The 26,981-nt window shown below is 39.5% G+C and overlaps 1 protein-coding gene across 2 annotated transcripts in view; it reads right to left on the bottom strand.

The window, feature by feature from the left end:
- The window catches only part of ARHGAP28 (Rho GTPase activating protein 28), a 76,187-nt gene that overhangs the window by 39,228 nt on the left and 9,978 nt on the right, over window positions 1-26,981 (bottom strand). Inside the window, exon 1 of one of the 2 annotated variants that reach the window (XM_032700561.1) lies at window positions 11,372-11,525. The exons of the other annotated variant lie outside the window; for it this stretch is intronic. The gene's annotated coding sequence lies outside the window, so the exon portion shown is untranslated. Of the gene's footprint in view, window positions 1-11,371; window positions 11,526-26,981 lie in introns of those variants that run through there. 2 annotated transcript variants of the gene reach the window in all.

Below are 26,981 nucleotides of genomic sequence, written 5' to 3'. Positions count from 1 at the left end.
AGACAGGACATCTTACTTTTGTGGGCTGTTATACTTCATTTAATTTGGTGGGTCCTGAACCTGCTTCACCACAATTAATCACATTTACAGGAGTGAGGAAGATGAAGGAAGCAAATTCTCCTGGTCATTATAGGACGAGAATCCACCTTTTCACATTGCAATCATTCTGTCAGTATAAACACTTGCTCAGCTCTTCTCAAATGTAAAAAAAGAGAATGGTAGGTTGCATTGACAAGGAAACAATATTTATTCTTCTTTATTAAGAATTGTTCTGAATTGTTAGGAAGCAGTCATGTACCATTATTTATCTTCCTTTTAAATAAAATGTATACAAACTCCAGGCAAAGGAAGAGTCCAGCAATGGGAAATAGTATTTTTGTGCACAGTTCACTGCACAGTTCACCCTTGCCCCAAATCTCTCACCTTCTGGTTCCTTCCTGGAGACCCTATACTGTTTGCTGTCTGCTTATTTCCTTCTCTCCATGCTCGGTGGCTTCTGATCACAGAGAGGGGTATATATCATACAACATTTAACCCCCTAATCCATCTACACTTCTGTTTCTGATTATCTCGCAAATGTTAGGCAAGTTGTATACAGTAGATCCTAAAGCTTCCCAGTCCTTTCTCTAACATCTAGCATAGCAAATATTTAAACTATCAAGCTCACTGATTTCACAGAGCTGTCACTCAGCCCCCCTTGTAACGGAGAATTTGAGTGAGAGGCAGAATATGATTTTATTTCATTATTAATTTTCTCATCCTGTGGCCCAGCAGAATTCTGAAAACATATGAATCTCATTGCTCTTTGTTACAAAGCTCTGTTTGAAAATAAGCTATCATCTTATTGTATCGGTTAGCATTGAAACCACAGGAATTCTGTATTCTGCCTATCTTTGTATTCTACAAAATATTCTTCAAAATATCATTCTGTCAACTTTAATTTTTACTTCAGATTCTGCATCTGGGAAAGGTCAACCCTGGATGTACGTATAGTCTGGGGAACGAGATGTTGGAGAGCAGTGCCACAGAAAAGGGATCTGGGGGTCCTGGTCAATGGCAAGTTGAATATGAGTCAGTAGTGCCCTGGCCAGGAGGGCCAACCATGTCCTGGGGGTTATCAGGCAAAGCATCACCAGCCGGTTGAGGGAGGGGATTGTCCTGCTCTGTTCTGCACTGGTGCAGCCTCACCTCAAGCCCTGTGTGCAATTTTGAGTGCTGCAGTTTCAGAAAGATAAGAAGCTCCTTGAAAGCATCCAAAGTAGGACTACAAAGATGGTGAAGGATCTGGAGGGGAATCCTCCAGAATACAAGAAGGGACTGAGACTGCTTGGTGTTTTCAGCCTGGAGGAGACTAAAGGGAGACATAGCAGTCTACAGCTTCCTCACCAGGGGTAGGCACTGACCTCTTCTCTGGTGACCAGTAGGAGGACCTGAGGGAATGGCATAAAGCTGTGCCAGGGGAGGTTCAGGTTGGATATTAGGAAAAGGTTTTTCACCCAGAGGGAGGCTGGGCACTGGAACAGGCTCCCCAGGGAAACGGTCACAGCACCAAACCTGCCAGAGTTCAAGAAGTGTTTGGACAAGACTCTCAGGCACATGCGTGATTCTTGGGGCTGCCCTGTGCAGAGCCAGGAGTTGGACTTCAGTGATCCTCGTGGGTCCCTTCCAACTCAACATGTTCTATGATTCTATGATTCCATGATTTTTGGGACCCAAAGGAGTTGTCTAATGAGTCTTAAGATTTAAAAGATTTAAAAGAGAAAAGACTTGTAGGATTTACAGGAATTAAAAATTTAATTTATTTAATTATACTTTGTCTGCAATTCATTGCGGTACTAACAGAAGTTATGAGATTCAACTGTAGAGTCTGCAGTGTTACCTGTCAACATCTAAAAATGTGTTTCACCTTGGGTTCTTCAGCTGTCTCGTATGCAACTTTTTTGTAAATGTTACGGAAGTCCTCTGCTGTAACAAAGGCCACATTGTGACCCGCTCTGTGGCTGATCATGGAGATTGCAGAAGAATCTCTCTCTGTTTGTGCATTTTGATGTGAGGGCTCTCACAATCAGACCCTTTGAGCTAAGGGAGTGCAGGGAATATCTAGGTATTGCCTGCTGGCAACAGTGACCTTTGGGGACATAACCCAGACCTCTCCTCCACACTGGCAATCACATCACTTCAGTGCTAGCCTGATGCAAGAGACAGTGCACTACATGGCTGCAGTGTGTCCGTCAAAATCTGAAAGGGACTCTATTCCATCTTCTTTCTCCTAATAAGGCTGTTCCTAAAGGGCAGAAGGGATTCACAAATGATTAACACTAACAAGAGTATGTTCTGTTAACCATTTTTTTTTCAAGTGAATTGAAAAGAATTCTTTTCATATATATTAAGAGGAAGCAGTATAAGCCAGTTTTCAATGTTGAAGATTTAAGAACATGAGCAGATCATGGCAGAATATGTTAGATGTAATTTTCAGTGTGTATGGGTAAGATAAGAAACATCTGGACAAGGCCTACAGCAGGCAAAAGCTGGTTGTAAGCAGCCAGTTTAAACATCTTACACATTTCCAACACATTTTTATTGTTAGAGGTGACAAATTCTTTTGTTGTGTTGATGCTTAAGTCCAATTGTTTTTATATGAAAAAAAAATCCATGCATCCGCACTGGCCCTGTATTTGGGCAGGCCGAATTTTCCAGCAGGAAACACAGGCACATGGGCCACGTACTCTGGGCTTAGAAAATCCTGTTCTTCCAGAAAATGGTTGATCTATTGTGCCCCTACAGTACAAATGTACAGTACAATGATTTGTGCCTGAGCATTGAACCCAATGGATGTCACACTTTATCAGCTAGAGCTGATGAAAGCCTCCAGGAGCACCAGGCTCACTGTGCATGCACTGTACAATGTATCCACTTCTGTTCAGTAGATGCCTCCAAAAATTCCATCTGGCACTCACCCAGACAGATTCTAGTTAGCTGAGCACCCCAAAATTCAAGGCAAACCCTTCAAATTCCACCTGGACCAAATCTGAAAACAAGATGTATGGCAGCCCTGGATTTACTACTGCAACATTACCAGTCCTTGGTATGGATTACTCAGTCAAGCCACACAGTAAACATGAAGCTGACACGTCTTGTTCTGCAGTTTGGTGCAAGCAGCGACCCAGCATCTTACCCAAAGTAGGAATCAAAGATGAAGTAGAGTCACATGAATGAAAAAGAGAGGAGGAAGCGCAAATGCATTACATTGTCTAAACTCTAGTACTGCACAAAGTGTGATGCTGTTCACTGCAGGCACTTGGTTCCTCCTCAGAGAGCTATCTGTAGCAGTGAGGAAGCTCTCACAAAATGCAGTGGAAAAGCTGTGATTCTTTTTTGCTTCCTACTGCTCTGGCAGTGTCACTTGTAAGGTAAGCAACAGCCCTGTAAGCACTCTCTGGGGACAGCACAGTCTCAAGTCAACCGGAGTACATCAGGCCACTAAGCATGCACATGTGTGTGACAGCAAGGAGGTTAGAAGGAGGAGGAATGTGCAGACTAATCCAGAATCTTCTTTCACAATAAAATTGATAAATCTCTGCCAGCAACTCACATTTAGCCAGATTCATTATTTATAACACAACAGGATACAGTTAAAACTGCAGGAAATGCACAGGTTCAAGAGCTCTAATGAGGCTTAAATCATTCACCAAGCAAAGAAGCAAACCAACTAAAACCCGTAGGGGATATAACCTGGATAGTGTTAAAAGAGTTTTGGCTCCAAAAGCACAAATTAGATTTTTTAAAGAAAAAGAAATATTAAGATACTCAGCAAGCACAATGAAACACTGAAACATAAGGGGTCAAACCTTCTACAGCTTTCAGTACATCTTATAACATTGCCTGGATTTATGTGGCAAACATGGAAGAATACATATATTTTTAATTTAGATCATTGTAAAGGAGCTATGCTTTCAACCAGCATGATTATTATCACTAAGAAACTCACAAAATTTGTGGGACATTCTGTCTCTGAAACACTTCAAAAGCCAAATTCAGTCATTTTGGTTGAATTAAGGTAATAATATTAAGAACTGAACTATTCTGTTTACTGGAAGGCATCTAATGCAACTAAATACATTTCAAGTGTAAATATTTTAAGGTCTTGATATAAACAATGAAGGGAGGCAGATAAATCTAGAGAGGGAACATGTAAGCTAAACAGGAGCTTGAAATCATGCAATAAGTCTTTGAAGTTTTCTTGGTGCTTAGTTTTAAGTGAAGTCCAGTTGTTACTTTCTTCCTTCCTATAATTAATGCATGCTTTTAAGTAAATGTCGCCACTCCACCCATTACACTTTTTTCAAAGGCTTCAGGACCTAAGCAAACAAGCACTACTTATTTTTGTGAGTTATTGCGTTTTCCTTTAGATGTGTTTTAACTGTACTGAAAGCCATGTCTGACCTACAAAGTGTCAATATGTAAACTCTAATGTATTCTTTTACATTTTTGTCATGAATGGTATTGGTTACCCTGCAATTCATGAGAAAATATTTTGAACATTGTGCTTAACAGTGTTTACAGGACCGGACTGAAGTAACATAAAACAACACACTGAGCTTTTAAAGCTAAGAAAATACAACCTTTAAAGCTACTTTATTGAAAAAAATGCATACGCAATGAAGATACTCTTGAATCTTTTGACAGAGTGAGGAGCAACTTTATGTTGCCATTATAAAAATCCTGGATCAGATTCTCAGATAGTAATAAACTGTTACAACCCCGCTGGCTTAATTTATCCCTTATGTTTAAATTCAGAACATCCCTCTTTGTGGTACTTCTAATGTTGAAGATATTACAAATCACAAAATTTTCATGAGCAAATGTACACCATATAAATTTTTCTCAGCAGCTCTGGGTTCCTGTCTGGCAATTCTGAACTCTCAGTTTGTATTTTTCATCCTGTATTGTACTTTGTGGTATACTGAATCAGTCAGAAGGAATGAAAAATTTGCTGGAAAGTTCTGCAGCCAAATAAAAATCAAGATGAGAGCATAATTCTATTTTTTACCACTCAAGTACATTGGTAAAGATTGTATGAGTTACTTTGGAAAGAGTCCCACATTTGCTGAATAGGCTGTTCTTTTGTTAATGAAACTGCTTAAAAAGCAGTGTAGATAAAGAATGTGAATGAATAAAGAAACGTAGATGGATCTTGGAGAATATCTCAAAGCACTATGCTCCTATTTTTACCTGAAGAAAAATGGTTACACAGTCAGGAAATTGATGGAAAGTACATCAACAGGGAAACTCTTGTCAATGTCCTGAACAGTCTGTGACTTTATTCTTGATGACTTGAAGCAACGTGGAGCCTCATCTCTAACTCTGTCTCCCTTTCCGTCCCTCTGTCTGCAGCTGTCTCTGAACACCACTTCTTTCCCTTCCTTTTCCATTTTCCAGAAATCAGGTGCTGAATGAGAGATTCATGTAGGGATGGAGCAAGCAGGGAAGTTGAGAAGGGCTCTATGCAGGGAGGAGGTGATACCAATGCAGCGTAGGGGGACCAAACACAAACACACAAGGCACAGGATGGGAATTGCAGGTGGTGGATGCATTCCCACGTGCTTATCCAACAGCATTTGACTGTCATATATCCTTATCAAAAGAAGTCACACATCAGCCCCTCTTTCCATTCAGTTCTAAATATTTATAAAAAGCTCAGTCAAAGCAACCAAGGCACTTTATGTTCTAAAAAAATTTATGAATAAAAAATCCCTAACAGCCAGGTAATATTAACAGAAGTAAATCCTCTTGGCTCTGTTGAGCCAGTGGAAGTTTTGCTAATCTGGCGCACATTTTGCCTTCAAGCTTTAAAAGGAAACCGTATCAGAATAGGTTTTTGACCTGCACTTTTTCTTGGAACAATGAACGACTAATTTCTTGCTAATTCACTCGTGTTTTTTCAGTCAAAATTTCAGGCTGTTTCAGTCACTTTAGAATTAAATTGCAGTATATTATTTGATAACTTCTCCCATTCAGGACATAAGTAAGCATATAAGCATAACTGTGTAAGCATAAAGCTAAATTTAAATCAAAAGCTGGTAGAAGACTCCTACTGGAGATTGGTCGAGAGATTTTTCATTTATAATGTAAGTACAGAAATGTGTTGGCAAGAACTGCTTGAGTTGCCAGATGAGTCTAGTAGCATTACCAGTGCTATGAAAGGTCATGGTGAGATGATGGCAGATGCCACAATAAGAAATGACAGAACAGAGGTGAAAATGAAGAGTGGAGGCTAAAATATGGTGGAGACAGACAGGGAAGATCATGGAGCAGAAATTCCCGTTTTCAGAGGAAACAATGGACCACAAAATCAAATTTAGTTTATTATATTCTCAGGTCTTCAACAGAGGAATGAAGACATCAAGCAAAAACAACAACAATGCATTTTCTTCTACATTGGCTATATCATTCCAATCTGTGGAGTATAAAAGGTTTTCTGTGATCTTAAAATGATTTCTAGGCTTATGTTAAAGAGATAGATGGAATGTCTTCATGAGAATCGTGAATGCAACACCCTAGTTTTTAAGTGGTATTTTTCTAATTTATGTTCAAATGTTTATACTATGTGCCTGTGAAAAACATGACCTTTCTATGCAAGAAGTTAAATGAATCAGTGATGCTTTCAAACCACTTGGACTCCAGCGAGAGTTGGAACTGTTGGAAGCTACACTTCCCCACAATACCCATTAAAAAGACAAATGTCATAATAAGAAAAATCACTTTTTAAATGGTAAAACTAGTCCATGATGCACAACAGCTTTCTGTTTTCTTTGAACTTTTTTTCTTTCCTGCTTATATGATTTTTGAGGTTTATCTCAAATATTTCATTCATGAGCACTCTGAGGGAAGCTGCAGTGTGGCAGGTATTTCAAAGCTAGGTTTTCAAATATACTGCAGCTCCTTAAGGTCTCAGAGCTCTTACAGCTACAGAGACCACTAATATTTACAAAGCACAGTGCCTTTGTCTTCACTACCTCAGTGATGTGAGTAATTCTGAATCCTACAAGCAGGCCTGCTGAAGTCAGCCAAATGACTCCCGTGCATAGAGTTTGAATGTTTAACCTTCTTAATACTGATGCTGGAGGAGTTAGATATAGCTCTTGGAAATCTCTGAGGAAAATGAGCTCTTGTATGGAAGACTGCAAGACTCCAAAGACATAGAGAGACAATATTATCTTTTCTTGAAGCATCTTAACATAGGCACAAACTGCCCGTTCATGTTCTCCTGGGAAGCAGAAACCTTAGATGGCCCAGAACCACACTAGAAAGCTTCTCAGCACCTTTTGTGCTGTATTGCAAGAAGGGATTACTCTTGGTTATTTTGACATTTACTGGTTTGTTCTGGCTTGTTGTAAGCTCTTCCGAGTTGTATTCGGACAATGGAAAGAGAACTTCGGACAATTGCCCGTTTAAGCTCTGTTGAGTTCTTCCCTGCCAATCACAGTCTGGAGCCTGAACTCAAATATCAAATCATCATGCAGTGGATAATAACAGCAGAACCAAGAATTTGGTAACTACCAAAACACCCCAATCCCTCTCTGTAGCATTAACTAGTTATACGGGCAAGTGCTAATTCATCATATTACAACCACAGAGATATCAAATAAGATTTACGGAGGGAGGTGAAGTGAGATCTCCAAAATCACATGTTTTGCCACAGAAGAGGGTTAAAAACATAAGAGCTAGTTCATGACTTAAAGCAATGGCACACTTTGAGTAAAAGGACTACTAAACTTCTGTATGTCCTACAGAGCTTGGCTGAAGTTTCTATCTGACCTTTTTCAGCCCTGTACATATTCTTGGCTAGATAACCACTAAAAAGTAATTAATATTGCTATGCAAACATAGTAAATCATGTTTGGAAGCTCACATGCTCATGTCAAAGGAGTACAACTAAGCTGTTGTTGTGCCCTCTGTCATTGTAGGTTCACCCTCCTCTTCCCACACCTGGCTAGATAAGAGCCATGATCCATGATAGGAGGTGAAGATTCATCGGGCATTCATCCATCTTTTAATGGTTGTATTAGATTTTTCAGTGTGCAGGCACTTTATGAATGTTGTGAAACTGTAATGCTATCCTTCCCATGAGGACATCAAATTACTTATCCATGCTTTTGATATAATGCATCTTGGCTGAACTGCTGCAACTCGCTCTCTCTCTGGAAGATTTCCAGTCAAAGGCTATATTTACGTCAGTTACAATTGATTCAAAATGCTTCCACAGGATCTTGAACAGGCTAACACATCTTCAGAGTTTAATCCAAACCAGATGATATATGGCTTTCCAGTAAAACAGGGGAATAATCGTGCTTGTAGCTCTAGTTCTTTGGTTTGAGTTGGTATCTCTGCTGGCATTCAGCCACTGCCTGGACCAGCATATTTTTGGACTTTCAGGTGACTACAGATTACACTTCCAAAAGGGACAAAGGAGGGCAGTCACCTAACTCCTATTTTCAGGAAAGACTAAAGGATTCACAAACCTTACGGAGTTAACAGGGAGAGTAAATGCTCCTGCTCTCAAAGTCAGTTTTCACTTAGGCTTTTAAGTCACAGAAGCGCTTTTGCAAATTTATCTTCAACTTAATTGTATACCATTACACCCTTTGTCCTTGGAGTTCTTTTTCTGTGGGCATTAAGCTTGCCTGGTTTTCTGGGACTTTGACCACCTAAATTCAAGTCTTATCTTTTAAATTTGGCTTTGACTAACACAGCTGTTATTTACTCTTTTGGTTGGCAGCAGTTTCTGCAAGCCTGTCATAAAGTCAGCCTATTTGTATTGTATTCTACCGTTAATCTCCTTTTCCTTTATGATATACATGCACAATATCCTAAGGGGAATATTACTGTACATTTGTACGGATTCATGCTCACATATAAATATATGTATGAATACACAACAAAGATGGGAACAAGGGGAAGGAGCATTTTAGTAATCTCCTAAAAACTTTTGTGAAAAAGTCTAGATAACACATAAAATGGAATGTTTTATACAACATGGACCAGGGGATTGACATCAATTGGTTGCTTAATGAAAGCATAATTCAAGATAAGAAATGGAACAGATTTTATTCAAAGAAGTTGGAATCATTTGGGTGCGAGAAAGATCTGTCAAACTAAGAGGCTGCTATATCATTATGATAACTTACACACCACTCATCACCTAAAGTTTTTCAAAATAATGCATTTGAAGAGACTTTCTAGTAAGAAGTAATTAAAAGAGTTGAAGAAAATACAATATTTCTTAGAGTTGCTAGGTTAATTTTCATTAGAATTTGATCATCATCTTAAAACAGCATCAACACTGGAAAATTTGTGGCTATCTATACACATCTACACTTCTGTGTTGTGCAGAGACTTTCTGAATTAGGAATCACTTTGTAATTTTACTGCAAAGCCCTACCTGAAAAAGCCCTAACATCTAAGTGTGAGCTGCCTTTTCGTGGCAGGTACATGATCATCTTCGCTGGGAACAAACGGGAGAAAACCCAGGGATGGGAGATCCCTCAGAATTCTTCCATTCATATGAAAAAAGAGTCACAAAATCAGAAAATGCAACTTGGACAATCATTTATGCCAGTAAGCCCTATCTCCCGTTCTGACAGAACACAGCTGGGACTTGTAATGACACTGTATTTACCAAAGAAACTGTTGGTGCTAAGAGTACAACTCTCTAGTAGACTTCTTAGTAATCCCATTTATTTGATTATGTTTTCTAAATAATCAATCAAGAATCTAGAGAGCAAAAGCCAAATCTCCAGGGATATTAGCTGCCTAGACTTCCTTTCAGTGAGACTTCATGTTTGACAAGGAAAGAAGAAAGTAGTTGCCCTTTCATCTTGATCGAAGTCAATTAAAATCTATTATGTACTCATAATTTGGCCCACGATCATCATTTTGTGCTGCTCTGCAGCATCTCATGTCATTTCAGACTTCCCTTTGATCCCCAGAACAGGCTTCATGCTGCCCCTACAGAGGGAATACTAGGGTAAGAAATCCTTTGGAAGTTTTCCCCAAGGCAAGGAGTATTCTTTCAGCTGATGGTCATGACCTTGGCTCATAATATTTTGCTGCATGGGGACTTTGGAACCGGAAAGGTTGAGCTGGCCATTTCAGCGTGTGCAAAATGCCACAGAGCAAGAACAGCTAAAAGAAACTCCTCGAACACTCCTGATGTTTACTCTGGAGATACAGAGCTGTAAGCATCATGCCAGCCAGCCAGCAGGAGAGAAATCCCCTGGAATTCCTCTGCAATGGATGAGAGCACCTGTTTTGAGTGCTAGGTTGATGGTCTATTGTTTTCATTTATTCAGACTACATAAACATGCTTCCAGTTTTCTCAGAACTATGGGGTCAAGTCCTAGTTTTCAGCTCCCTTGAATTTCTCCAGTTTTCATTACTGGGTAAACAGTTTTAGCTGCTCTTCCCCACCAGTCCCTTGCTGCCCTGCATTTTTACCTAGTTACTAGTTATAAGCACTTTCAAATTGAAAGTAGCCATTAGAAGGAGCCTGCACTACCTGCAAATCCCTGCCTGCAAAATGTACAGGACCAAGCCAGATTTGAAAGAAATTTGAAAAATGAAGATTAGGATAATGTATTTGTGAATGTAGAAGCCCTTTAGTTAATTTAGTCCTGTAATCTTGATGAACACATCACTTAAATTTGTCAGACCTGGCTTTCCTCCCATGGAGTAAATCCTAAGTTTCTCCTTTCCATACAGTTAGGTTTGTATAAAGCTCTACTTGTGCATGCTAGAGTCAGGCCATGACACTGAGCTGAAATACATGTAATTGCCACAAACACCTATATGAGAGCAGAAAGCAAAAGTTGAAAAAGACAAATTTCTGAACCCAAATCAAATGAAAGGAAAAATGGGAAAAATTGTGAATAATCCAATTTGAAGCAAAGATTTTTCTCTCTCTGGAATATTATTCCAGAGGAACACATTTTTAAATAGAATAATTGGTGAGAAAAACATTGCATTATAACAGAGTATAACTTCCCAGAAGCACACCTCATTAATAAAACCCTAAAAGGGCTGATGTTAATAGATTCTTGAGCCATATTTTCATACAGCTTTAGTCAATGCAAACGATGCATATGCCCATTCTGAAGTTGCCTATGTTTGCACTCTGTCCAGTTGTTTTTCTACAGTGGATCAGTTTTTTTTGTTCCAGCTTTCCTGCCTGGTAAAGCTGGAAAATTCCACTAGTGATAACTTTGACAGCTTGCTCCCCCTCCTGTCCCTCATGTTTAAGGAAACAAGAGGGAGGGAACAAGGTCTGGAAGGCTGAGAAGTTACTGATTTAGTAAATTTTATGAAGTCTTACCTCAGAGCAGAATAGAGGCTCGATGTTATCCTTAAAGAAGCAGAGCCGAGTACTTCTTAAACCCAACTTCTTCATGCTTCTAGTGGCAGTCAATCCCTCCTCAGCCTATGATCACCAAGTTGCATATTCTGGGAGTTACCTGACAGCCTGTGATAGGATATTCTGCCTCTAGTCATACAAGGGCTGCAGGAACAAAGAATGGTGGAGCTTCTGGCCCTTCTGGGACACTGACACTGCTCCATCACTATTTAAAGAGCAGATGCGTTCAGGATAAATCCTCTTAGCATGTTTTCCTGTTTGTGTCAGAACTTAAACCTTTTATCCGTTTCCTAAGAGGAGAAATAAAAAAGTAATCAGCACTAAGCTGCGCTGTAATTCAGGAGAGTCCCTGTGGGGTGGCTCAGAAAAAGACAGAGTCAGTCTATGTGTTTTCTTCTAAAGAGAAATGAGACACTGCCAATAGCATAAAGCAAAAAAATCATAAATGGCCAGATGCAAATTAATGAGGAACTCTTTCTGCATGGAGATGGCTGCTCCACCCATAAGAGAAGCGTACTGTACAATGCAAGTGAGGAAGGAAAAGCGAGATAGGGTACAGCTGTTAAGAAATCAAGTGTTTATGGGAAATCCTTTCTTACTTTTCTTACAGTGGGATGATCAGAGGAATACTAAAAAAGTTCACCAGGTTTGTATGAACAGTGGCCCAGAACTGGGTTGTGGCCACAAGATCATAAAGCTGTGATATTCAGGGATGGTTTTGAGCTGCAGCTGGGGGATGAGAAAACACACTGTGCAAAAAGTTCACTATCTCAGGCAGTAAATGCTGTCAAAGGAGCCCTAAGAAATAAGTCTTGAGCATGGAAAACATATGAAATGGTCAAACTTTACTCCCTCCCTCAAACCTTTGTTTATGCATTGAAATGCTTAAATGGGTCTATTAAATTTACAGCATTCCTATCATCATTCCTCCAGCCTGAAATACAGGAGGAAAAGCTGACTTTCTGGTTATAAGCATTTTGACATCCTTCACTTCCTCCAAAGACATGGCTAAAACCCTACAGCAGAATAGAGGGAAAAGAAAGCCTGTTATTTAACCAGAGAGAGGGAAAAAAAAAAAAAGACTGAAACAAAGGAGAGAGAAGGGAAAGGACTTCCTGAATCAGATACAGATTTCCTCAGGGGCAGAAAAGAGCAAAACCAGAAGTGGCTTGGTTTTACAGTTCATCTTGAAATTAAATTTGCTCTATGTTTTAAACAGGACTTAATGTTACCTTTCTTCTGGTGAACTTTTATGACTGAATAAATCTTTGAAAATTTCGAAAACTTCTGGTAATTTACCATTGTCTGTATGTCTGTTTAGAGACTGATAGGTCATGCTTTAAAGGACAAACTGCAGGAAAGGGTGAGCATGGCTCAGGAATTTGGAACTGTGGGGCTGTTCACGCTACAAATGTAAATATGCTAGTCCAATATCATCCCCACTAAATGCCTCTACAGTGTTACCTCCTACAAGCACTCAGAGGCAACTTCTAGGCCGAATAGCTTTGAGACTGCCTTCTCTGCTTCCTTCAAGGATATCCTCTCCTTCTCTTTAGTGGTGATATACTGTCCCTGCTATTATTCTCCTTGAGCTATTGCTATATGAAGAAATGCAAGTTATTCTTTTACCTCATTCTAGGCTTTGTCAGAACACTCATATAATATAGTTTTTGGATTGCCTTTTCCCAAAGTTGCTCTCTGATGGAATTTATACAAGCCTCGATAAACAGTGACTTAGTTTTTCCTAGAGACTAAGGTGACATTTGGTTGCATTTTGTAAATATGAATTTTTCAACCCATGTCTCTTGCAGCTCACTGCCTGTGTGGTAGAGAAAAATGCTGTTGCAGAGAGGAAGATGCAGAGATCGGCTCACTTGCAGCAATTCACAATGAATGTATCTTCCCTCTGACTGCTGTCAGCAATTAAAACACTCCCTGTGTTTCAATAAATGCTGGATCCTCTAATTTAACATGAAGTGTTGAACCAGGATGTGTGAATTAGCATGCTGCTTGCCACAGGCTTCTGATTACAGCCCACAGAAAGAAAGTCACCTCCAAAGAGCAATTCAGCTCACCTACTGATGAGAGGTTTCTCTTGCTGTCCATAAAGTGAGGGACTCAATTGAGGGCTATTAGATGCTGAAAGTGGGTAAGTGCTCACTGGACACTGGGTACATCTAAAATTAACGGAAGTGTGACCTTCTACCTCCAGGTCCTTGCACTTTAACATATTTTACCTCCAAAAATACAGTATTTTCTTTAACTACATTTTAAATAAGCCTTAGGTCAAAAGTCTTGCCATAAAACTGTGTAAATATGTTTAAACATCATTTTTTTAGCCTTCATTCTTTCAGGATCAGCACAGTGGTGAACCTTAATCACATCTGTCCTACGAAAAATAAACAGTGGTGAACTCATATACACAGGTATCCCTCCAAAGCCAGTGGGGATTTGCATGACACAGAGATCTGTCTGCCCTGCCATCTTTATTCATATTTGAGTATTCTGTTTTATGGTTTGTACAAAAGTAACTCTGAACTAATTCCATATCTGGGAAATAATGATGAAATATTTCAGTCAATATACTGAATGTCATGCAATTGATAAATACTGACACATGGTTTCATGCTATTCTTTTTCTAATGTTAAATACTATAACCAGTCATAAACAATTAGCTATGTAAATAACTGATTTTTTTCAGGGCTTTGTCCAAACCAGTAATTGAACAAAGTCTTCATTTAAAGTTAATCTCAAACTAAGCCATTTTCTTTTCCTGTAGAAATTCGGAAGAACAATAAACAATTTGATCTCAGAGATTTGTTTTACTTTTCTGTTGAAAGTTAAATCCACAGAAATCAGAAAGAAAACTGTTCATTTAGAAGATGTTGCAATGGAATGTTTCAGCTTTTTCTAATTTTCACCTGTTTTTTTCCTTGACTCAAAACATGCTCTGTAGATTGTTCTCATCAACCCAAACTTTTTTTTTCCCCTTGAAAAAAAAAAGTTCCCTTTTTATTTGGTCCCACTTCTGAATACAGTCTCCTGTTGTAACAGGTCACTGCTGCTGGGGAATAGCTTTAAGGACTTGTCTAACTGAGGTCATATGGCAGGCATGAAAATAAAACTATAAGGAAGGAACTGGAATAATTAGCACTGGATTAATTATTCCACAGAAATAAAACTGGCATGATCATAACTATGTGGTGGTTTCTTCTGAAACATGACTGCTATTTCCAGAGTCTCTATATATTGATCTATTCCAGCTGTAGTGAGCAAAAACCAGAGGCTCTTCTGCAAGCCGGATTTTACATTAACAGTGGGATACATTTAGCACACATGCTCCAAATCTGGCTTGTTTTTTGTGGTATAAAAATGGCAATATCCTAAAGTCTAATAAGTGATGTATTTGAAAGCAACTATGTAGATAAGAAGAAAATAGTCATTCATGGCCAACCAGTCCAGCCCCTCAGATGACATGGAAGATTAAACCTTCCCCTCGGAGATCTGAAGATCTGCTTCTTGTGTCTGGGCTTTGACAGAGGATCTGTGAAATGTCCCACCTACATCCATGATCGACTAAGATTTAATTGTGGTCTTAGCTCTGCCTGGGAGACCATTAATTTACAGAATAGGGTTTTTCAAAAGAAAATACTTAACCTCAAGACCATTTAGACATAAAACCAGTCAGGCATGAGAAGAGGGTTTACAGAGCATGACAAAAGAAGGATTGCAAAATGTGCAGCAATGATCTATGAAAGCTGTGGAACAGAGAAATCTTTGCAATGCCTGCAGGAAGGGTTTTGTTTGGCAGCGCCCTTGTGCCTCCTCGCAGGAGCCCCACTGCAGACCGCTGAGCTGGGCTTCAGAAATACGCTGAGGCAGCATTCTTTATCTGCAGGAACGCTTGGTGTCGGCTGCGAAGGTCACCTTGACAAATGAACTTGCCTGGTGGAAAAAAACCCTCCTCCACTGGTAAATTAGCAGGAAGAGACTGAGCTTGTTTTCCAGTGCCCATTGCGACAGGGCCATATGTATACTGGAAACAGTATGTGGAGCTATGTGTGCTGCATTTGCGAACACAGAAGGTTTTCTCAGGTGGCTGTTTGATCTTTGGACAAACGCTAATTGTTCCCTTAATTTTCAGTCAAATTGCCAAAGGTGACTTTTGGCAATATTCTCCTATTAGACCATCCAACAAAAGCATGTATTGCTTCTTGCATTATATCACAGGCAAGCTGCTAGTTAGTTATCCTAATCCCAAAGATTTACAGTACAATTCCCTAAGGAAGCCACTTAGTGTCCCTTAGAGTCATCATTTCTTTCAAAACTAAACCAAGAAGACCAAGAATAAAAAGATGGCAGTCTGAAAGAAGAATCACTGACAGAGGAGGACATGAATAACAAACACTATCAGTCACATGGCAAGAAGATGAAGAAAAGAATTACTTGCTAATATTGCTGATGTATTTTCACCTGGAAAGAAGGACCTGAGCTGACTGTCTCTAACGCTACTTTCGCCAGGACCAATTTCTGGTTTTATCTCCTCTGCAACAACAGCCTTACAACAGAATCACAGAATAGTTTGTGTTGGAAGGGACCTTAAAGATCATCTAGTTCCAATGGCCAACCATGTTCCAACCTTCAACCATGAGTTCCAATCATGCTTACTCCCTGAACCACGTGTTGCCCTGAAGAGGCTTTTCTAGGTGTAGTTTGGATCACCCCTCAAAAGCAGTGAAATTCTGATCTTTCAAAGCAATCTTTTTTGCTGATCCTTCTCCATTTTTCTTTTTCTCATTCCAAACCATCTTTCAAACTTGACTTTCTGCAACTTCTTCTGCTTGATGCTTTGATGCATAGGGAAATGTTAGGGGCAGGGTTTCTGCAGTTGAAAATGACTGTCTGCCTCTCTACTGCAAAACAAGAATATTCATAACATATGATGTGGGATGAGGGTTCAAAGATTATTATAAAGAGTATAGAAAACCCAGAATGCATGCTATCAAGGCCTGAACTATTATTGCAGCTTGAACAAAAACAGAAGAACATTGTCTAAACCCAAACAAAGCCAGGCAATGGGTAAAAGCCCTGGCTTACTGATCGCCAAATATAAGACATTACTCCCCCTCCTCCCTTAGATGTTAATCAAGTACTTCTAAACTAACTACAGTAAACCACTGTAATGTATCAGAGATATTTTTATATTAACAGATGTTCTTCACAAATGTGACTTTTAAAGTAACTGCCAGATTCACATTTGGCCAGTAGCTTTTATTTTAAGAACTGGGGTGAGTTTCTGCCGTGTTTCTAGTGCTCTGTCGACCAATTCACTTTTCCTTAAAGGTGTGGTTTTAATTTGAACAAGAGACCTTACTAGTTTCACTGATTAGGTAATGTTAATTTAATCAGCAATATTACTTGAGCGGGACTGTAAATCATGAAATGTGTTCCAGTAAAAGGACTTTAAAAAAGCCCTAACTAAATAGGCATTACATCTGAAAATTCTGTTGGACACAGACAAAGGAATAAAGAAATTTTTACTTTCTTTATGTAATGACTCTGAAACATGCTCAATGCCTTACAAATGGCCCATCTCCAAAGTTCAGTCCTTTAAACAGAAACATAAGTCAAAGACATATCTAATTACCATGGATAACATAAATATTAGGTTAGTCTAAAATTTTGTTAATTATTTGACATGAAAGCAGAACTGGGCGTGGCAGTCAAGCAGAATTTGGGGTGCTTGTCTTGTACAACGCAGTGAAATAGAGGATAGGAGAAAACAAACTTCTATTAGCAAGTTTAAAAGAAGGAATCCATATTCCTCCACTCCACTGTGAATCATCACAGATATTTCTAGAAAAATAAAAATATAAGAAATTTGAAAATATTAACATGAGGTTTAAAAAAAGAAAAGCAGCAGCCTCCCTAAAAGTAAATGCAATGCTGTTTACCATGCCAGTGGGCATTAAGAGAATGATAGTAGTCGAAGGCCACAGATCTCCCTTGCCTGACTTCAACCCAGAGACCTAGAGCCCACCATGCTTACCACTTGGTCTGCCCAGAGCAGCCAAAATCTTGTCCATGCCACCTAAGGAACCAAGATCATCACTACTACTGCTGAAAGTGGTGTTTTACCTTTCTTGCGCAGGTCTGAATGGCTGAAGGTAGTGGAGACACAGGCCTGCCAAGGCACTTGCATCTGCTTGGAAAATGTACCTACTCCTTGTCAAATGCAGATGCCTTCAGAAGCCTGAATGAGGTTCCTGCTTGCTTTCAAGATCAAGGCTTTTCTCAAGATTTAGAAATCTCTGTCTGCAACAGCACTGTCCGAGCAAGATACACCCAGACTCATAGTTTTCATGAGCAGAGAGATACAGAGGAGCACTTCTTCAGGGCCAGCCGTCACCTCCTGTTTCCATACAGCTTTTCTTTCCCAGTTCTCACACTTGATCAAACCCAGCTGGGAGGCCCAAGGAGGACACCAGCCATGTGACAAAGTCGAAGGTTTCATGTAGTCCTGCAAGATCTGGCAGTCATTTCCTTTTGCAACACTGTCTCCTGCATCAAAGCTCTTCAGCTCCTTGTTGTTTGTGTAGCAGCTGGTACTGACCCCACACCAGTGGTTTCACTGGCAGAGCTTTTTTGGCATTGGCAAGAGGGAAGAAAATTGCTGATTATGACTGCTAGAAAGTTCTGGATCAAAGAAAGGGAAAATTCAAGATATTTGATAAGAGATGGTGTTTCAAAAAGGCTTTCCTGGCAACACAACCAAAACTACACTAACAGCCTCGTTTGCCAGCTGCTGTAATCGCAGGCAGTGCTCTTCAGATGGTCTGATGGACAAGTGTTTCACATGACCCCGTAAGAGCTGAGAGGGCAACTTCTGTGTTACAGGACATGAGTTATTAACTTAGTGGTGGGTTATGGCCGACGGGTTCTAAAGGGAAGGCAGTGAAATCTGACGATGTCACCCACACAGAACACACACAAGACCTATCTGATGAAGACGCCCCTTACTCCTCTGCCTCACCAACATCTAGTTGGGGGTTTGAGTACAAAAGACCTGCTAAGAAGTTCCCTGGGACCATTTCTTGGTGGGCTGTGGTGCTGTGTCTAGTATTCTGGACCAATTCCAGCATACAGCAAGGTCTGTTTACAGTGCTCATGAAATTTCAGTCTGCTGTTTAGGCCACCTGTGCTTACTGCATTTGTTTCTGTGTGTTGTGAAAATGTTTGTTGTTATTATTTTTTATTATTATTGTGATTATTATTATTATTATGCACTGAGGTATGAGTCAGAAGTAGAAGTTTCCTGGTTGCTGTGCTTTGTGCCAGCTACACTGAAAATTACTGTTTACCATCAAGAATCTGCAGCCCACCTGTGCCCACGCAGAGTACTGTGCTCCCTATCCATGTCCTGATTGCAGTTTAGGCAGAAAATGTAATTTTATACCCCTAAGATAGCTACATTTCAGAGATGGGATTGCTTCTTTCTCACTACATAAACTCAGAAAGTTAGGGATATAAGAAAAGCATAGCAATAACAACAAAATGTCAGAGTCTTTCCCATATTCAATTACATGGCAATTTTAAAGCTGCTGTCTTGGGCCCTATGAGCCATAGTACTCTGCTCCAGTGAAGAATGATTTCTAGACTCAGAGGGTATGAACATATGTGGGGATATACAAGGCCATAATCTAATCAATGATCCAGGACTATACTTTGTCTTTTTCAGGCCCTAGGCCAATTTCATAACCGAGGAAAAGAGGTTAATATTTCCTTTATCTTTGTTTTTCTTTCTGGCTGGCTGTTTAGAGAATATAGCAGCTATTTGAAGACAGTTGGAGGTTTGCAGTGCTGGTAAAAATTTGTTGTGGGGGAAATGGAAAATCAGCAGGGTGTAGGTGAGCAGGAATGGTATTCCTGGAGAGCGTTGTTTTCCACAGGGCTAAAATGCTGGGTGCCTGCACTTTGGCACCACAGCTGATGCATCGCAGGTGACAAACACACCCTGTGCATGTGCACACACACCCACCCCCACCCCACTCCCCATGGATGCACAAATGCACATGGAGCACAGGAGAGACCATAACACAGTATGTCCGTACACCCTGAGGATTTTTAAAGCGTTAATGATCAGCTGATAGGGGAATTACGCAGCCTGACCCTGAAACTAAAACCTTGAGCAGATTTGCCATGACTCTGGCTTGCTTCACCATCCCTTTCTGACTACAGTCTTCAGCCTGGTTACAGATCTGGCTATGAATTTTGAAAGTTTGCTTAGGAATTGTAATTTACAGCAGCTCTTTGCAAAGATTCACTATTATTGGAAAGAGATGGAAGTTGAGTGCACGGAGGTTGCACATCATGTTGACAGCCACGTTTAGAGCTATCGACTTGAAATATTTCATGTAGTGTATCCTGTCAGACACACCATGAATCCTGGTTTACTAGGGATTTCTTTGATTTGATTTAACAGCTTATTGCCCCTTTGGAACATATGCTGACTCTGCCTGAGGATTTATTACACACCCTCCCTTCTGCCCTATAGATGAAGTTTTTCTTTTTCACAGGTTGAGCAAAAGGAGTTTTGAATAACTCTAAGTAGGACCTCAGCTCAAGCAAAAATATTGTCCCCTGGAGTTTCCTCAGAGGCGAATGGTCTCTACCAGAGTTTCCACAGTGGGGAACCAGTGGCCTAATCCCGCTTGGCACTGACTATTCAGAATAAAAAATATGGGGGTTGGAGTGGAGAAGGAAAAACCTCAGAAGTGCCAGGGCTCAGAGCTGGAAAGAGTTTTTTCTACAAACTGAAAAATTAAGCAAGATCTGGTTCCTTTGAGGTGCTCAGCACGTTGGCTACAATCCAGTAAAGCACTTAAATATTAAGTATGCTCTGGAGAGTGCCCTAGGAAATAGTCTAAGCACTAAGTACCCAGCAGGATCAAGCTCCAAATAGGGACCAGACATAAAACAGATGGCATTATGCTAGCTTTGCCATATTAATAAGCTATTTGGTTTGCATTTTCATCTCTGTCCTTTTCCCCTCTTGCTTGCTTTGCCTTTTCTATAAAACAATCCATGTGTATCAGGAGAGGAGGGCAACGTACTGAAAGTGCGCCTTCTCACCTTTTCACAAGTACAGAGTTAAAACAAGAGCTGGGAAAGCTGTTACTTGATTTTAACTTAAGTCAGCAGTGCTTGGAGAAGAACCATCAGGAGTTGGAGCTGCTGAAAGACGGAAAATGCTGACTGTCCTCTAATGAGCTCTCCAAATGTGCCTGCGTCAGAGGTTATTGCAATGCCTTGGGATTTTTTGGGGGATTGTGGCAAGTGGGATGTCTGAGCAGTAACAATGGAAGACAGCTCTCTGCCTGTTTATAAACTGGGTTCAAACTGAACTGGAGTAGTGCTCAGCACTCATGCATCCACTGAGGTCACCTGTCAGAAGGCAATGGGAAGAAAACCAAACTCTATTTGCTGCTTTGTTTTTTTTTAAACAAGCTCCTGGCTTTCCACTTTTTCATTTCCAGCACTATTACAACTATCTCCAGAACTTCCTCAGACCTGTGATTTGTGCAGATGCCAGCTTTTACATGGATGTTTTTGAAACTGAGCGCTGGTTGACTGGAAGCTATTCTAGTTGGAGACACTTTCCTACACAAAGCCGAGGTGGGACACACGCCTCAACCTCTGCACTGCTGGCACTACTGACTCTCAAGACAGAGCAGTCTGGGCTCAAGTCCAAGCCTCAGAGCCTGGATTAGGGCAAGCCAGCTGGCTGCCAGGCAGGTTAGGGGTACTTCTGTGCAGGCTGCAGCCATCATTTTGTTGGAGCTGTGCATGCACGTGGGTTGTGCAGTGAGACTTAAGAGGAAATTTCTGTGATCATTTTAACATTCAGGTAACTGAAAAAGGAGCTGACAGAGGCGCCAGGCCTTTGCTTCCATGACAGCATTAATCTTACCCTGGTCTTGGAGAGAAATTTTAAATGAACTTAACACATGTTCTCAAAGAGCTTTCCTTCTCAAAGTTATTTGTGCTGTGGGTCCTGCACTGATAAATGATAATCCCAATGAATTGGTCAATGTAAATGAAACTTCACTTCATTATAATTTTAGTGAGGATGCTTGATGCTGTGTTGTTATTTAAGAAGCTGACAGATGACTACCATGGACTGGAACTTTTAGGAAACATGGATTTTCCTGTGTCAGAAGTTGGTGGTGGAAACAGGAGGAAGGACTAATGCCCCTTTATTTTATATCTATGTATCACTCAAGAAAATTTCTTTCTTAGGTGTAGTTATGGAATTCTGTTGGTCCAGGGAAAGGAGTTTCAGATGAATATAATTTTAGGAATTAAGAAAATTAATATTATTGCTACTGCTGGAAAAGTTCCTGGTTGACAACCAAGCTATGTTAACTGTCATGTTAAAGTTTAGTCCACGGCAAATGTGGCATAGTTTAGAGTAATTCTGCTATGAAAGAAGTAAAAGCCTAGTTATTTTTTATTTGCCACATGCTAAGAGCAGGTTTCCGAACAGTTATAAAAGCTCATAGTGCAAGTGGTGGCTTATTTTTTCATTGCAATTTGCTTGTGATTCTGAGTCCTCATAGACTAGGAGGGAAAGAAAGTAGTTTGGAGATAGATGACTACCTGAAAAGCACCTGTGAGCCTGGCTGGAATTCAACAATAACTTTTGATCAAACAAGGAACAAACTGAAACTAAGCCATTTTGCATTTGTGAACTGCCCAGTCCTCTAAAGTTTCCTCCAGAAAACGCTCACATAGGTGCAGTTTTCACAGCTTAAGGAAGTACAGGAGTCTATGGGCAGGTATTTTGTTTGGTTTCCCTACACTTTCTGTCCATACATTCACCACAGAACTACTGTCAGGGAAAGTTTTTTTGGTTTCAATGTAACACTTTGAGGCAATGATCTGAGCTGGGAAATGGATCAGGAGTGCCTCAGAGCACCCTCTGGCACATCCTGCAGTCAAGCTTAGAAGTTGCCTGAGTTTGTTCGTCATGAGCAACTGGACAATGCAATTAATTCCCCCGGGTGTCTATCTGTGACAAATTTTTGTCAAAAATTTTGGATACAGAACATTACTATTTGAAACAGAATATTAATAATAATGTGTGAATCAGGCCCAGCAAACACTGGAGGAAACACAGGGCAAGTGCTGTTAACAATAAGTTTATGCTTAAGGTTGCATCCAATGAAAATTAGACAACTACAGCAACTCAGAGAAGCCATAGAGCTGCTCTCATTTGTCTTGTCATTAGGGTTAAACCAGCCTGTACATCAAAAAGTGTTCGAAGTACTTAGAAATACAGTAAACCATAAAACTTTCTATGGTACAGACAGTACCAGTGTATAAGTCAAGACTTTCTACTCAAGATATTATCTGATTGCTTTTTTCATGCAAAATAAACTAATTTCATTTCTGTGAGGCAAACACTGGATCGTAGCATGAGGTCACAGCTAACCAAGAACCTACTCTCTTATCGTAATTCCCGAGGAAGCAGAACTTTCCTATTTACATATTGTATAGGATAGCAGTCAAAACTCAAATACAGTGTAGTAAATCATGTAGTAAGGCATTTCAAGGGTTGCATCACAGAAATGTACAGACTTGACCTTTCAAAAAACTTCTCCTATCATATCTGGTATAAACATGTATTTTCTGCCTTCGGGGAAACGCCTAGTGACATCAGTCTGTTTAGTTCTGAGTAGCAATTTCAACAATCCCTATTTAATATTCTAGTCACCAACTTTCTTTTCCACATAATCCAATCAGAGAACTTTTCAACAGCTTTGATTTCAACAAGTGCATGATTAAATCAGTAATTTAAATAAAGCACCACATCAAAACAAAACACTGAATTCAAGAATAAGCTTCAGCTAAAGAATTTTGCATGATCTTTCATCTACTTTCATCATGGTTTCAGTCTGTCTGTCACTTTACTACTTAGCAATGGAAAAGTGTATCTACTCAGCAAGATCTCTTCCAATGCTGTCAAACATTTCTCATTTTCAAAGAATGACCAGCTAAGTTTTTGTCGCCAACAAGGCAAATGTAAAAAAACTCCTCATCTGCGTAGCAAAGGCATTTACATGAAAGCATGATTGTTGTTAAAGTAGATCTTAGGTACAGTTTCTTTTTTACTTATGTACTTCTAATTTCCTTAACTAATTGCCACTTTATCCTTAAATTTTGAGTTTTCTTCTGAATTCCTTTAGGTTCCTTTGATGATTGGAAGTTTTATTGGTTAGGGTTCTGATTTGTGCTGTACTAGTTAATTTTATCTTTACATAAGCTACGCATTCTGAAAATACAGATAGGATGATATAAGTCTCCACCAATCTTCTTATCTCAGGCACCTAAAATTATATCTTTATATATTTATAGTCATTTGAATTGATGTCTATAATCAGACTCAATTCAGTGATTCATCTCTAGAAGGTGCAACATCAACTACAAAAACCAGAATACCTTCCCCATTCTTAAAATTCACAGGACTCATTCCAAAACCACAGAAGACCAACTCATCAAAAGTCAAAACTAATACCAAAAGCACAAAGAATGTCACCAGTAGAGGAAAAAAAAAATCCCACAGCTTGATACTTACAGAATTCCTTAAAATCTATCTGTTTCTTTCCAGCTGCTGGTCAGAGGATTGCTGTGCATGAGGCAGAGACACAAACAGTACATCCTTTGTTACCTGTTCACAAGGCTATTTGAAGTCTGCTAAAGAGAAAACTTCTGAGCAGATAAATAATGACAGAATAAGATGAAGGAAAAGCACATACATGATTTTGAGTCAGCTCTTTTGCTTTCTGCACAGCAATTCTTATGAAGATTGCAAGGCAGAATATTTTTTTGCTGTTAGTATTGCTCATTTGGAGTTTTTATAGCTGTGTGGAGATCTGCTTCATTGTATTTGATTTCAGCTAATCAAGCATACAAATGAACAGGAATGCAGACACATAGCACTGTAAAAAACACAGAAGGAAGTTTTTTCAAACAAAATCCCTTTATTTTGCAGTGGTTCCAGTGATGCAATCAGAATAGGAAGGAAAGTCTGTGTTGCTTCATTGTTTTGTTTGGATTTTGGGGTCCAGTGCTAACTTGTGATAATATTTCCATTTGTAAGTATATTTCTCTGAGGGCAATCCAAAAAAGTGACTGTGATGAATCTAAAGGGAAAAATATCTCACTGAACTTGCTAAATTTTTCCATCATGAGTGACTGTTACAGAATTGCCCCACTCAATTATCTTTCCTGTGTAGTTCAGTAGCTTTTGGCTAAGTTTATTGTTTTTTATCAAAGTCCAGTAAATTCACAAAGTGGATTCGATAGAAGTGTAACTATAGAGAAATTCAATAACTGATTCATATCCACGTGGAATTTAAGACTTTCTAAACAAGACAATGGAGTGAACAGGATAAATGACCAAAAAGAAGCACTGCAACATGTATCAAAGATACAGTTGGTTGCAGAGTACTGACACAGGACCTCCAGATCTTTAGAGGCAAGCCCAAAGCCTACTGTCACCGGGAGGAGTTTTAATCTGACCTTAATTATGGTGAGATGTCAATTACCCCAAAGATTCAACTCTCTAGCCTCCACAAACCGTTAAACCAAACATATCCTCTCTACAGATGTGACTTATCTGATTGGCCCATCACACCGCGTAACTCTAAACAGGTGTCATGTACAGAGCACTGTATTGTCTCTCTGGCTTTAGGTAGCATGGTTTAAGTGTGAGAAAGGACAATGGTGGCAGAAATGTTAGCTTAAGCAAACAGGATTTTTCGTTATGTCTCCGATACATAAAATGCAGCAGTTTTGCAAAATGAGCAAACTCTTTTCATCAAATGTAAAATCGATATTAAAGATTAAGAGGTTTCCTCCCCTTCTGTAAGAATATGTCACTGCCCTCACTGTACACAGTATGTGTTGTTCATTGTTTATCCCTGAGACCTACTCACTGCGTTCAGGTGATCTTCAGAGGATGATAAATTTGGTCTGCTATAACCACATTATAGGGCATTACTCATTTTACAGGTAGTTAGAAATGACAGAAAAGTGGTATTAAGTTTTTAACTAAATATAGATAATAGAAAAGTATAGAAAAATAAATACTGAGTTTATTATCGTCAGCTATACCAATTGCTTAAGTATACTGATGTCAGTGAATGTTTTAGGACCCCGTGAAGATGGCCAAAGCCGTAAATCTGTGTTTTGTCAAAAGACATCAGAAATACTCTTCCCACTTTATTTTCTATTATTTTATTGCCTGTTTCTGGTACCTGGTGCAAATTTCTGTACTTAATTTCAAAGATGAATGCTGTACTAAGTTTAAATTTATTCAAAGTCTTCAAAGTTTGCCTATTAAATGTTATCACTACTGCCGTGTCCAGTGAATTCATGGGATAGGCCTATCTGTGGGCTTTAGGGTAGCCCCACAGACATGTACCATGTCAGCGTTTGGGTCACTCCTGTTGTTGCACAGCCTGAGATCCCCTTTGGTTTGGATAAATACAAAATCTATGTCAGAGATGGAAACTCGTCACCAATAGACTCAAAGGAGGTAACTTTATCTAGCTGTCCACTCCACTGATATAATTAGGAATGCACTTTGTCAGCCTTTGAGGGTTTAACTACAGCTGGCTGGGTTCAAGGCAGTCTCAGAAACCAATCTGTTCTTAGTAACACCATCTCCTTCACAAAATTACAGACATACTTTCGGCAGATATACCCAGCTGACTGCTGAACGATGTTTTTCCACCCACTTTTGCAGTGGTCAATGTTTTTTTCAGCGTAACTGAAGCTCTGGATCAATGCCATGACATGATTCAGAAACCAAAGGCTGAACTGACAGCTCAAGAATAAAGGTTATAAACCTTATTTACAGTGTTTGAGTGTGGCTCAATTCAGCCTCTGAACATAATCATATTTCTGATCCAGCTGATGAAATTTAATTAGAAAAGAGATTCTAATGGACATTTGGATGCTAACTGGCCTAACTATTGTTTAAGAAACAGAAGATATTTTAAGCTCGCTTCTCCTGCAAAATCAAAACTCTACTCTTCAGATGGATTAGCTAAGCTAGAGGGAAAAAAAATCTAACCTAATAAAAATTTAAAATGTTCTTTAAATTTATTCATCAGAACTAGATCTGGATCCCTGCTGTACCCTTAATTATTCTACTGTAGTCTGCAGGCATTCAGATGATGAATACTTTAATAATGTTGTCAATAAGCTTTCCTAAGTGAATATCATAAGCATCACACCTTTTTCATGGGCTTTGCTCTGGTAGGAATCTGATTTACACAAATGAACAAGGTATTTTACTATGGTTCAGGTAACTTGGGGGAAGCTTCCCCTCCAGGCTGCAAAGTATTTGAGAAAAGTGCAGTGTAACTTTATACCTGTTTACACCTCTAGACCTGAAAAGACCCAGCCTAACCTACTAATCAGCAGAGTGGCCTGCTCAGAAAAACACACACCCTTTTTTTTTTTTTTCCTTATCAGTCCTGAAGCATTAGTCCAAACACT

This window comes from Chiroxiphia lanceolata, chromosome 1, assembly GCF_009829145.1.
Source record: "Chiroxiphia lanceolata isolate bChiLan1 chromosome 1, bChiLan1.pri, whole genome shotgun sequence".
Taxonomy (NCBI): Eukaryota; Metazoa; Chordata; class Aves; order Passeriformes; family Pipridae; genus Chiroxiphia; species Chiroxiphia lanceolata.
The sequence above is the reverse complement of the archived record's forward strand: the minus strand, read 5'-3'. Positions and strand labels throughout refer to the sequence as shown.